The sequence below is a fragment of the Solanum stenotomum genome, chromosome 12 (assembly GCF_019186545.1).
Source record: "Solanum stenotomum isolate F172 chromosome 12, ASM1918654v1, whole genome shotgun sequence".
Taxonomy (NCBI): domain Eukaryota; kingdom Viridiplantae; phylum Streptophyta; class Magnoliopsida; order Solanales; family Solanaceae; genus Solanum; species Solanum stenotomum.
Window position 1 is genome coordinate 14,069,219 of NC_064293.1, and position 14,470 is coordinate 14,083,688.

The 14,470-nt window shown below is 31.9% G+C and overlaps 1 pseudogene; it reads left to right on the forward strand.

Annotated features, from left to right (window-relative positions):
- Positions 1-7,326: 7,326 nt before the first annotated feature.
- The window catches only part of LOC125847114 (geraniol 8-hydroxylase-like), a 9,563-nt pseudogene continuing 2,419 nt past the window's right edge, over positions 7,327-14,470 (forward strand).

The window sequence follows — 14,470 nt, forward strand, 5'->3', positions numbered from 1 at the left end:
GAATTAAGTGGTTAACTGGTTATGACTGAATTTCTATAAATACTGGGTAGCTCGAAACTGAACATGCAAACTGAGAATGCAACAATTAATCTGATAATGATGCATTCATAAACTAAGGCATGTATAATTGAATATATTATGACTGAAATACTGAATAGCTTAAAATGCTGACATGTAAATACTCATACTTGAAAACTCCTTTTTAGAAAACAATACTCTGATCATTGATGACTTGGGAAGTCATACTGCATAAACATTGATGGTATATCTAGATACCATACTATTCATACATTGATGACCTACTAAATTGTCATACTAATCATGTATTAGAAGCTCTTTCTCAAAACTCATCTTAACTTTCTCAAAAACTCAAGTGTTGTCTTAAAGAAAAGCTTCTCATGATTTATAACTCAAAATAGGGTTTATGCTGAAATATACTGATATTGTGGCATAAAACTGGAGCATGTATATCTGAGTAACTGAATTATCTGACCTAGCATGTGTAATTCAAGAACTAATGAAATACATAGCTAGGGTTCTAAAATTTATGTAAAAAACTGAGCAATAACATGATAATCTGATTTGGAACATTTAAATAAATAATTCATGATGATCTGTTGTAATTCTAGAAACCCTAGGTCTGTTCATAGTCATGGAATCATGAATCTGACTGAATTTTAGCGACCTAATTGGCGAAAGGAACCCACTAGGGAAATCCCACATACCTGGTGACGAATTCCACGGAGAAATCTTTCCATTTCAGGGCTGGAAGTGAAGGAACCTTGCTGCGTTCTTGAACTAGGGTTCTTGACCTTTTTCTCCTCTCTTGCTTCTAATTTTTCTAAGTTTGATTAATGAATTGACTTAGGTAAGTTCTAGTTATGTTTCTAGGTTTAAACTGATTAAAATCTCATGATTTAGGGTCTAAACGACGTATCTTAGGGGTTAAACAAAATAGGAAAAGACCAAAGGACCCCTGAATTAACTGTTGTTGGAGTGACCTACGGGCCGTAGGTCAATCTATGGTCCGTAGATTGCGTCCGTAAGTCAAGCCTGCTCGACAGGCCTTCACTAAAACAAGCATAACATTTTACTCGGAGGTCGGAATTTAGCAAACTCGGTGGCGTTGGAAAGATAATTAAATTATCTATCTAACCATAGATCATGAGACACATAATTCATTTTGTGCTAAAAGTTATGATCATCTGAAGTTGACCAATCAGAATTTTCAGCTAACTGGCTGCTAACCTTCGATCTACGGTCAGACCTACGGACCGTGGATCGAATGATGGTCCGTGGATGGTGACCGTAAGTTGCACCTGCAACTTCTCAAAATCTGCATTTTTGTCTATTTTGAATACGGGGTTTTACACTAACAGCCTGTACTTTCCCTAAATCAGAGTTATCATGTGCCTGCAGTTTAGAGAAAGATTCAACAAAAGTAGCAAGATGAGGGGAGACATCAATGTTAGTCTGAGATTGCTTTGGAGATGCATAGGGTAATGTGTTTTCATCAAATACAATATGTCTGGATATGTAAACCCTCCTTGTAAGGGGGATGATAGCATCTATATCTTTTGTGTAAGTTGTTGTACCCTATGAACACACAAGGGCAGGTCTTTGGATAGAACTTGTTGTTACCCTTGATATACGGGAAACATCTTATCACGCCCCGAGCCTACACCCTGGGCGGGACTAGCACTCGAAGACCATTGTTGGCCCCAAGCGAACCCTCGGTCTGGCTTACTAACTCAGCGGAAGACTTAACTCATCACAAAAAACATTTATGAAGGAACTAGAATGTCATAAAAGAACATTCAACTGGCCATTTAAGCAAACTCAAGTCTTTAACATTAGAAGTGAAAAGTACAGACAACTGAAATAACTAACTGACTGTCTGTCTATGAAGCCTCTAAAACAACTGAGATGGATGTTGGGACAAACCCCACAACATCCTAATGGACTAAACTAGAAAACAATGAAAATAGATCCTCCGGAATGCAAGGAGGCTCACCGACTGACTCTGAACTACTCACTGGATCAACGGTTCGCTGGAATGCCGATCCTAGTTACATGTGTCTACATCATAAGATGATGCAGGCCAACTGGCATCAGTACATCGAATGTACGAGTATGCGAGTTTGAATGCTAAAACAACATAGGCTTGAAAAGGAATCTGAAAGAAACACTTACCTTGGCTCTTCTCAACTCATGAATACTTAACTGAACTCATTTCAATATAAAGCAGTTTAAAACAAATGCAATATAAAGAAAAAATTGTTTTAAAATATAATGTCAACTCTGTGATATACAAGGATACAACATAACTCTGAAATGTATGTAAAAATACAATAACTGATGTGGGAGTCTCTCTAACCAACAACCATCACATAAGAGCTATAGTGATGATACAATAATCTACCTCACGCTGCCAGCGCATCCTATACCCGGCCAAAGGTATAGAACCTGAACTGCCTAATGGATCCACTAGTGTATTTCGAAAAGGATTCATCTAAAAAGTATAACCCTTTCTACCCATGGTGGCTACATGGTTCTATGGTGACGTGAGTTATCTAAACTCATGCTAGTCCCCAATTCGGTGCTCAATACTACTCCCAAAATATACTGGCTCTTATGTTTTAAAAACATACTTATTCTCTTATTTGAGATTAGTGCTCAAAAACTTAGCTCGAAGGCTATCTTGGAAATCTCACTTTCCATGTTTGCTTCATTTAGAAAGCTATTACTCTAGCCCGAAAGCTCTTTGGAAATCTCAGTTTCCGTTGTTATTTAAAATGTGAAAACATTTTTAAATCTCTTTGGGAATACATAGTCCCCATATACTTCTTTGAAGAAAAGAACTGCAACTTTACATCCTTGCTGAACTCGAAGCTTAAGTCTTAAAACAAAGTTAAAACATATGTGAAAGACTTTTGAAAAACTTTAAGAACACATCTTAACTTGACTCTTGACTTTGACCCTAACTGCTCTTGACTTGACTCTTAACTGATCCTTGAATTAAATTATGGATTCAAGGATTAAGATTTATGACTGGAAAGATCTCATGATGTTTAGGAATGATTCTAGATAGCTAAACATGAGAAAAGACCAAAATATCAATATTTGAAGGGGGGTCTGCGACGCGCAGGCATAATTTAATTTTGGTGCTGAAAATGTTTTTTGAGGCAAGACACCTCGTGTCAGCTCCGCGACGCAAAGCTGAAATTTCAATTCTGGGAACAGGTTGCACGACGCGCTCCCATGTTCAGATTTCACCCGCCAAAATTTCTTCTTCGTTTTTCTTCCCCAATCCACCCAAACTCGATTTTTTTTCTTAAATCACTTTTAGATACAGATACCCAGCAATTTTACCTAAGAACCTAACTCAAAACAACCTTATAATGCGACGTAATGAACTCAGAAACTTCCCAACTCAGTCAAATTCAAGAACAATATATGAATTCAAGAATAGGTATCAAGATCATCAATATTCAAATGCTTTTAGGACGAATCCAAACTGAAATAAATATGTTAGGCACGTGGGAGAACGATCCCAACGTTATGAGAGCCTCACATACCTGCTATAAGTAAATCCTTGGCGAAACACCAAGTACCTTGATCGATCTTGATGAATTTGCCCTTTTTCTCCTTCTTCTTTTCTATTCTCCTTTCTCCTTAGCCCTAGCGTGAAATCCCAAGTTCTAAAGCTGACTAAGTCCTGAATTGACCCATATTAAACTCCTATAATCGGATTAAAATAATAGGGCAGTGAAAAGACTAAAATACCCCTTATTTTTCCGGATTGGACATTTCCTTAGTCCAACAGTCCAACTTCCAAAGGGGATAACTTGCTCATACTAACTCGGAATCGTGCAAACTTGGCGGTGTTGGAAAGATCATTCCAAGAGCTTCCCAACCATATCTGGAACTACACCTAACTCATCTTGAGCTAGTAGTTATGGCCGTCTGAATTTGACCAAAAACTCAACTTTAACTCACTTACAATTTTCCAGATTTCCTTATACTTTCCAAAATAACTATTTCCAGATCTTTGACTTCCTTCTAGTTCTTTCTAGTTGCGAGATGTTACACATCTACACCCAAACACGTTTAGGTTGTTGTAATCAGGTTATTCCCCATACAACTTAACAAATGGAGCCACCATTTTTAGGACTGAGGAGGGCAGTCTATTGATGAGAAATACTGCAGTGAGGAAAGCCTCAACCCAAAGAAACAAAGGTAGGTTAGCATGAAGTAGTAGAGTTAAGCCAGTCTCCACAATATGCCTATGTTTTCTCTCTGCAACTCATTTTGTTCAAGTGTGTTAGGACATGAAATATGTCTCACAATGCCACAATCTTCCTAATGCTTAATGAAGTCTGTTTGGATAAACTCACCACCTTCATCACACTGAAAAATCTTAATTTCTTTAGAAAATTATTTTTCCACCATTTTCTGGAATTTTAAAAAAACCTCAAAGAATTCAAATTTCTTTTTCAGTGGATAAATCCATGTATATCTCGTGTGATCATCAACAAAAACGACATAATATTTCATATGTTGGGAAGATTCGACAGGAGCAAGTCCTCATAAATCACAATGGATTTTCAATAAAGGTTCTTTCTCAATTTTATTTCTCAAACCAAATGGAAGTTTACAACTCTTTCCCAACTAACAACTAGAACAAACAGTAGGCATTTTATTCCAACTACTAATATTGATGCAACTATTACTATTCAAAACTTTTAAAGACTTCAAACTAGGGGAAGTGTTAATCTAGTATGCCACATGTTGTCTGACGTGTTCCAATCGTGTGCAGCAGTCAAAGCATAGAGATTGTTATCTTCCAAAGCATAGAGTTCATTCCTTTTAGTTCTCTTGGCCAGCAGTGTCCTTATATTCTTGTCCTTTACAACAAAGTTAGTTTCATCAAATTCAAGAGTGGAACAATTATCCTTTGCAAGGTTACTAACTGAGAGTAAATTTTTATTAATCTTAGGGATTACAAGAACTTATTTTAACTTTAGACCTGATCCGGATATGTTTCCAACATGTGTTATGTCTAACTTTGATCCATTCCCAATAATTATTTTATCTGGTCCATTATAGTGTTTAAGATCAATTAGGATACCTGAGTTATGTGTCATATGGCTACTTGATCCTAAGTCCACATACAATGTGTCATCAGTGTTTTGTAGATTAGTAGCAGCCAAAGCTTGTGATAGCTCATATGCGGCTTGGTAAGAGTAATCCCACTTGTAAAAACACTTAAGAGCAGTGTGGCTATTCCTACCACAAATTTGACACGCATCAGTATTGTTCCTCTCATGACTTCCACTTGAAGAACTGTTCTGAGGACCTGGTTCGTTTCTGCTGTTATAAGAACGTGTTCCTTGTCCAGCAGGCTTAAAGCCTCTTCCTCTATAATTGAAATGATTGTTTCCTCTTCCCCTACCTCTTTGGCCAGAGAATGCCATGTTATGGTTTTGTTGAGGCACTTCCTCTTCATCCTCCCTCATATCAAAACCCCTGAGAACATTAACAAATTGATTAAGAGTAGGATATGGTGCCTTACCTAGCATGACAGTCCTGAAGGTCTTGTACTTAAGACCTAGACCTCTAGCAAAATTAATCACTTTGCTAACTTCATCTACAGGCTTGTGAATGGCTGCAAGGCCATCACATATGCCTTTGAATTCCTTAATATATTCATCAATTGTTTTGGTTCCTAGCTTCACACTTTGCAGTTGTTGTTTGAGCTGGAACTCCTTATCTTTTATTGCTTGAAGATAAGCTTCTTCCAAGCATTCTCACATCTCATTAGCAGTTGAGCAGCCTACGATCAAGTACATGTTTTCTTCTGTCAAGGTGCCTGAGATCCAACTCATTAGCAACACATCCTTCTCCTCCTAGTCATCAATAATGTTGTTGTCTTCTGCACCCTTCTCGCCTGCTATAGCTTTCTCAGTAGTCTATCCAGTGGAACAGGTATCTTTAGGTGGTTCTGTGATGAGGTAGGTTAATCTCATCACTTGAATCAACTGAGACATTTGTGTCCTCCATATAAGATAGTTTGTTGGCTTAAGTTTAATGGAGAAGGACGAAATAAGATGATGAAGTGAAGAGGTCGAAAGAGTGTTGGTTGAAGGGGCCATTACGGTTCGATTTTGTGGTTGTTTTGGTTTTGATCTAATACGTTAAAGCGCGGAAAAGCTTTATTGCTCTGATACCATGTAGAAATCTCACGTCTAGGATTAGAGAAATCAAGGATTGTATTGATGATAATAATATTGAGTTACAAGCTCCTTATATAGGAGAAGAGTCTTATTCCAGTTATACTAGGAATCCTACTACAACACAATTATTTACATGAGTAGTATTGTATTATAACTCTAATACCTTATCCTAGTAGACTCCTGCAATATACAGCAGCTTAGTCGTACATAACTTAGAATTTAGTAGTCTAGTCCTAGTATGACTCTAACTCTAACTCGTCAGCCTGCTTCGATGGACCTGTTCCTTCGACATGTTCCATCAGTCTTCAAGCTTTCTTCAACAATATGGATTACAGAAGTCTACTGGTGACCCTCAAACCCAAGACATACCTAATTTGATGAAAAGGTACTTTTTCCAAGTAAAACTTTCAATATTTCTGGATACCTGACTGTCAACATGCACATGGCTTCTCAAGAAAATCCAGTAAGGAAGATCTATGTGTTTTTTCGTGTTATGTATCAAAATGAACGGTCTATTCTAATTGTAAATATTTGATCTATGCTTGTTCTTACAAATCTTTTTCAACTTCTGTAGGAAGTATACCGCGTAAAGCTTCCAGGTCCACCAAATATTGGAGAGGAAAACCTAAAAACCAAAATCATTCCACAATTTTCAGACGCGGTGAAGCTCTCCAAACAATTGACATGAACCAGGTATTCATTAGCCTTAGGATTTTGAAAAAGAGTTATATCATGTAATTAGTTCTAATAGCTTGCTTTTACAGGATAATTATTTAGAAGAAGCTTTGAAAATGCGAAATATCTTGCAAGAGTTCCTGAAAGACAGTGTTCGGCGTCCTCCCACTTGGCATGAGAGAACACATATTTACAGGAAGGTCAGCATCTAAGAATTGTGATTACCTGATTATGAAACTATCTAGTACATTATCAACAACAACATTTTTGTGTATTATGCAGAACAAGTTAACTCTAGAAAGAGAAAAATAGCTACTCCATTAAAAGAAAAAAAAGTCTAAAGAAGAGAAATTTTTGAGTAAATTGCTAAAGAAACTTTCATCCTGATTGCAGTGTTTCTTCTTTAGCTTGATTTATGTCCTATCAAGAAATCAGCTTTGGCACCATTGGCCAGAGGTTTCTGGCTAATCCAGTCAGGTAATTTTTTAATTTTTTTTAGCCTTTTCATCTACAAATTCTGATACATATGGATGATGCTTTATCTTTTGATATTGTGATTACCCAATTAGTCGAAAGGATGCAATGTCGACTTCAAAATCAACTATGGAAAAAATGCACAAAAAAAGGGGAGGTCAAGTTGGTGGTGGCTCTGATAAAGGCTTGGGTCGAGATCTATAGGTTACCTCATTGTTGAAAGTGAAAAAAAAGCTACGGGAGTTGATATAGAGTAAAGGAGAAAGTGTAGAAATATTTTTTCATCAATTTTTTGGCTTTCAATAGATAATATTGTTGAATTTTTTTAAAAAAATTTTGTTCATCTTTTTCTGATACATAGAGTTCAAATTTTTTATGTACCTAGTTGTTTTTGTTTCTTAAGTTAATGTATAATGTTTTAGTTCAACATTATGATACATTACAATTTCATCAGGCACAATGTATCATGTTCAAATAGTAGTTTTGATACATAACTTTAATTTATTGAAACACAAATTAGTATAGTTATTTATAAAAAAGCATAACTATTACAAATTTTGTGATCTTTTATTACTAGATACATATACTCAAACTTATTTAATTTCGTGTCTCCTGCCTTTAATTATTTATCTGATACATAATTATTACAAATTGTATAATCTACCATGTATCAGTTGTTGTTATATATGTATTTGCAGTCTTTAATTTTTATTCAGACTTATTCAAATTAGAAGATTATATGTTTGTACCACATTACCCAATAAATACACTTTATACATAAACTATAATGTTCTATAGCGCTAAAGCATTGTGATTTGTGTATCAAATTAATTGATATGTACATGATACATAATATATATCAAATTCAACAGTTTTAAAACTGTATAATAAGTATCATATATATATCAAAATTGAGTGAAGAAAATTTGAAATTTGAGTTGTTTGGATCTGTTATGATTTGAGAAAGATTGACATTAATTTGATTTGCGTGATTATGAAAATTGACATTTAATTTTACATTTATTTTCATTTTTTCTCTCAACAGACAAGTTGTCTAATGTATCAAATGTTATGTATCCCTATGAATGAGATGTATCCGGATGAGACATATTTGAAGGGATTTTTGTAAATTAAAAAATGATAGGAATACGATGTATTTGCTCCTCTCATTATGAGATTACTAAAAATTCTATTTTTAAAAAGCAAAAGATATTTTTTTTAAATGGACTAAAAAAAAGATAAAGATAAACAAATGAAAGCCGGCGATTATATTACTAGCTAGATTATGTTAAAATACGATAGCGCACATGCTGATAATGCATTAAGTTAAATTAAATCCATTAATATACTAATTCTTATTACCACAGCACACCTGTTGGTGATATTTGTCGGATCATATTGAGATTTGACAGCAAGAAACACATCATCCCAACAGCTCATAAGTGAGGAACGTGTTAAATGAACTTTAAAAAATTGTATGATTAGTCAGAAAAATTGTATAGTAAATTGTTTTAGTTTATTATTATTATTATTATTATTATTATTATTATTATTATTATTATGATGATGATGATGATGATGATGATAGTTTTAAAAGTTTTACGGGTACAACTCATATTTATATATTATTATTTTTTAAAAAGGTGTAATATATTTTTAAAAATCATGATCAAACAAATTTTATAACTTTAATACATACATTACACAGATCTGATTTATTTTAAATATTTGAAAATTTATGACCTAATGCTAGTCAAGTTTATGTAGTTCGCATAAATTTTCAACACACACATTTTTTAGTTGGTCAAACAACTCTTTCCATCAAATCATATAAAAAGAAAACTATTGGTTGAAATACGATGAATAACTTGTAAAATATAATTATAACATATTAAAATATATACCAAATATATGTAATTTAAATCTTTTATCTTAACAGGCATTACTAACAAAAAAAAAAAAACACAATAGAAATAACATTGATGCAGGTGTTTAATGCAAAAGTTGGGAGCTTCAGCTCTAAGCACTAAAGTGTTGATGCTTAATGAAATTTGTGATCTTAAATTAAAGATATGTTAAAATATTTTTAAATTTTATGATCTAAATATGTAAAAAGTTAAAAATAAAGAATTGATATTTTTTAAATGGATTAAAAAAATAAAACAAATAAATTAAAACAAAAGAATATATTACTAGCTAAATAAGGTTAAAACTTAAAATATGATAGCGCGCTGCACATGCTGATTAAATCCATTAATATACTTTACTTATTAACACCGAATATCTGCTGGTCAGATTTGGCCACCAGAAACACATTATCCAAACAGTTCAGAAGTGAGGAACGTGTTAAATAAATTAATAACAATTATTAGTTACACCTTGGATGATTGTTATCCGTTATATTGTACTTCTTGTGTTCTTAATTACTGTTTAATTTTATTTTTTTATTTGTTCATTTTGACAAATCAAGAAAGAATAAAAAAAATTTACTTATTATACCTTCAATTAATTAATTTTGAAAAATGTAGAACTTCTTGAAAATCTTAAATTTTTAATTTATCCACTTTATTATTAATAGAGATAAACTCACTATATCAATCATTGTTTTCTTAATAGGTGTGTCAATTCAAAAAGCACATCCACTAAACTATCAATTTTATTCTTTTTAAATTTAATATACCTAAATTATTTGCAGCCTGGAAAACATAACGAAATTATTACTTACAAATTTTTAAAAAACATACTTAAACTATTACTCATAATTGAATGCCTTGATCATGTGTGAGAAAGATTAAGAACTTTGCTAGAAAAATAGGATATTTTTAAAATAAGAAATCAAATAAATTAATTAAAATTAATAATTTCACTTTCATTAGATGAAAATGATATATTTGAGCCATTTTTGTGATGGTAGCATATGTGAGTCACTTTTGTTACGATAAGATTATATGTGAGCGACAAGAGGTATATCAACTATAAATTTTTTTGATTACACATTAGGTGTTCGATGTTCAATATCTACTTTGACGTCCGAATAAATTCAAAACCTTTAATTATTACCTCAATCTATATTAAATAGCACCACCATACTTTAAAATTTTAATAAATTCAAAATCTTTAATTATTATCTCGATCTATAATTAAATAGCACCATCACTCGTTTAAAAAGCTATTACATATATCCCTCGACAATTAATTGGGTAGTAGCTCTTGGTTATTCCTTTTTTGTTTGGTTAAAAGATTGTTATTGGTAATGAACTATTAAAGAAAATATGTGTGGCTCTAACAAATTCATAAATTTGCGAGGAACATACTTAGTACAATAAAGATTTATATGTTGGTGAAGCGACAAAATAAAGATTTGATTTAAAGAATGTCTAGTCTAAAAATTCCTAATTTTATTTATCTCATAAGGAAAAATATTAAGTATTGAAATGAAATAGAGTTGAGAAATTTGTTATAGGGAGTACTATTTCCAAATGGATTCTACCTGGTGTGACTCTCGATTAGCCAGGCTCCAATTGGATACACCAAATTGTGTTCTATAGATACTTCAGCAAGGTATAGGCGGCACTAATAACGTGGATAAGACGTCGTATCATCACAAAGCTCATAGTAATAGACTAATAGTTGTCGATTAGAGAAATTCTCCGTAACGTAAAATATTTTTATTTTAATTTATATATAAGAATTAAAAAAAATACGGCAGAACAAATACAGATAATTAATCATGTGACATGTCATATAATTGAACTTCCACATTACAAGAATAAAATTTTGATCACTTTTCTATAAATACCACAAGTCAACGCCGTATGGGTGTACAAAATCAAACCAAACTGTAAATTGAGTCAAATCGGAAAAAAAAATAGATTAGTGATTTGGTTTGACTTGGTTTGGTATTGGAAAAAAAACCCAACTATATTTGGGTTGGTTTGGTTTCAACTAAAAAAAATCAACCCGAGACCAAACTAACCCGACATTATAGATATAATTTAAAATTTTTATTTATAGGTAAAAATATTTACTTTGATATAATTTTTAAATATTTCTTATACTTTTTCATAATTTTTATCTTTTAATATATCATTTCATGTTTGAAAGTTAGAATTCTTAACGGTCCAATAAAGATTATAGTCCATAGATGTTGATAATTATAATAAAACTTAAATCTAAATCTAAATCAAATTAATACTAATGCAAAAAGAAAATCAATTCAACACTAAGAATGACAATAATATTGAATATTTGTTCTTTAGTTTTACTTTAGACAATTAAAATACATAATCTAATTTTAGTTTCCTTTAATATTTAGTCATGTAACTAATACTTATTAAACTTATTTTAGCATGATTTAGTACTTTTAAGTTGTGATCATTTTTCTTATGACTTATTAATTTGCAATATTTGTTTTACGCGATTTCATTATTATTTTTTTGTTGGATATTTTAGTGTCATTAATCATATCATATTTTGTCTTATTTTCTTAAGAAACACTTTAGATAGTTATATTTTGGTAGGACTAAAGAAATATTTGAAGTACAAGTATGTTTGTATGAATACTTTATTGGAAAAACTCGAAAATCCTAAAAACCCGAAAAAACCCGAGGTTGAAAAACCCAAATTTTATTGGTTTGATTTATAATTCAAAAATTCAACACAAATGATTTGGTTTGATATTTGAAAACCCGAACCAACCCGACCATGTACACCCCTAGTCAATGGATAATATCCTATAAAAAAGTATTTGTGCTAATTAAGTCATAAATTAAGGTAAAAATGTAAATATTCAATTAATAATAGATAAAGTTATTGGTAATAAAAATTTTAGGGATAATTTCAGAGAGCTCCCTTCAGGTTTCGTTCTATAACACTCATTTTATTTGTGGTTTATGATGTTAAGTCTACCTCTCTTATTTTGATTTTTTTAAAACCATTTTTTAAGCATATTTAAAATATATAAAAATCAATTATGACTTAACAAATTCACCTTTCTTTATATTAATTTCTTCATATTAATGCACATTATCAAAAACATAATTTATTTAATAAATACTTTAAATTTAAACCAACACATATAAACACTCTCAAAACTTATGCATAGCTAAAAAAAAAAAAGTGTACCTAATTAGAAAGTAAATCAGTAGCAACTAAATCGAAAATCTTCGTGTCGATAGGCATTTCGAAAGTCGAACCACTAAAAACGAAATTGAAAGCTGAAAATTTTAATTTGATATGATCTTTTGAGGTAGGAATTGAAATTTACATTACATACTGAATAGAAAAATGTTTTGGTGGAAAACTTTAAAATTTACATACTGATTTTCTTAGCTATTGATTAGTTTCATGATTTGGAAGAACAATGAAGGGAACTTGAATCTGAGTTAAAAATTAAAAAGAAAATCCATTTAAGGGCAATGAGCCAATAACCTAAATCTGAAACATTTTGTTGAAAAACTTGGAGGGACATGAGAGACGACGAATGTGAAGAATGATCGAGAAGCCTGTTTGTTTAATTTATCCTTGCATATTACTATTGATTAATTGTCCCCAACTTTTGTTGTAGTGATTTATAACTACAAACTTAAAAGCTTTAAGTAGAGCTAGAAAAATGGAGTATTTTACTCAATATATTGGTGAGTGAAAGTGAAAAAATAGAAGCATTGAGCCAATACAACGCTCTTATCCATTCGATAATTTTCAATCATACCAAACCAATCAATATCTTATTGATTGTTGGCTCATTACCTCTCCAGGCTGTTTTCAAATAAATAAGAGATAAGTGTCAAAAACACATCCAAATTGTACCTTTTTTTTAGTTTCATACCTAAACTATTGAGAGTGTGAGTTTCATACCTAAACTATCACTTCTTAGTTTGAGAAACACACCTCTCTTTATACCACTTTCATCATGGTGTGTGTAATACACTCTCTCTTTAATTTTAAAAAATTGTCACACCACACTCTGAAAGAGGCTCCTCTCCAGTAATGATCTCTCCAGTTTCCCCCAGTGCTATTTCATATAGTTGACACGTGTCCATTTAATTTTTAATGGACCAGATTAATTTTCTTGATCAAATATCATTAACCATGGTTATTAGTAATTCTCTCTCCTCCCATTCCTTTCTCAATCAGCAAATAAACACTTCTTCCCCCTCCAAAACTCTCTGAAATACAGAGCATTCAAACAATTGAAATCAATATTTTAATGTTTTTACATTTATATATGAACAACTAGGCAGAGTCTCAAAAGAGAGACTGAAATGGAGTGATTAGCCCCAATTAAAGATTACAGTTATAAATACCACAAGAAAAGAAGACCCAAAATATAAATGGAGAATTTCACTAGAAAAAAAAAAGTATATGAAAAAATATTTTCCTACTCATTTTTCGTGCCCTTTCCAGATCCTTTAGTTGGCTTTTGCAGAATCTCCAAATTGAAAAAATCGATGTTATGAAGAAGATGACATAGTTTTGTGGATCACCATTGTGACCGAACCAAGCTTCAAAGAAGTAGTCCATAAGTTGGATTTTTTTAATTTTATAACCCAAATTTTTCCTTTGAATTTTGTCTTCTTTTATCACGGTGTGAAAATAATGAAAAGAAAAAGTGATTTGTTGTTAACAAAGCAAATTCTTTGCTGATTGAGAAAATGTTTGTTGCAGAATTAATTGAGAAAGAAAGAGATGAGAGAGGAGAGAGAAAGAGAAACAGTAATAACCATGGTTAATGATATTTGACCATGGTTTAAAGGCTGCTTTATTTAAATAAATACGGACCACTAGATTTTAAAATTGACAGATGTCATTAAATTAAATATGCACTGGACCAACTGGAGAGATTAGTGTACTAGAGAGGAGCCTTTTCCTCACACATATGGACAAAACATTCAACCTTGACAAAAAATAAATAAATTATTAGTATTGGTTAAAATTTAAAATTAAAAAATTATTATCCAAAAAATTAATATTTCTTTTATAAAATAAAACGTAAAATATTTTTCTTACCTCACTCCATCACTTCCACTCACCCCTACCCCCCCCCCCCCACCCCGACCATTTTTTTTTTATTTTTTTTTAAATTT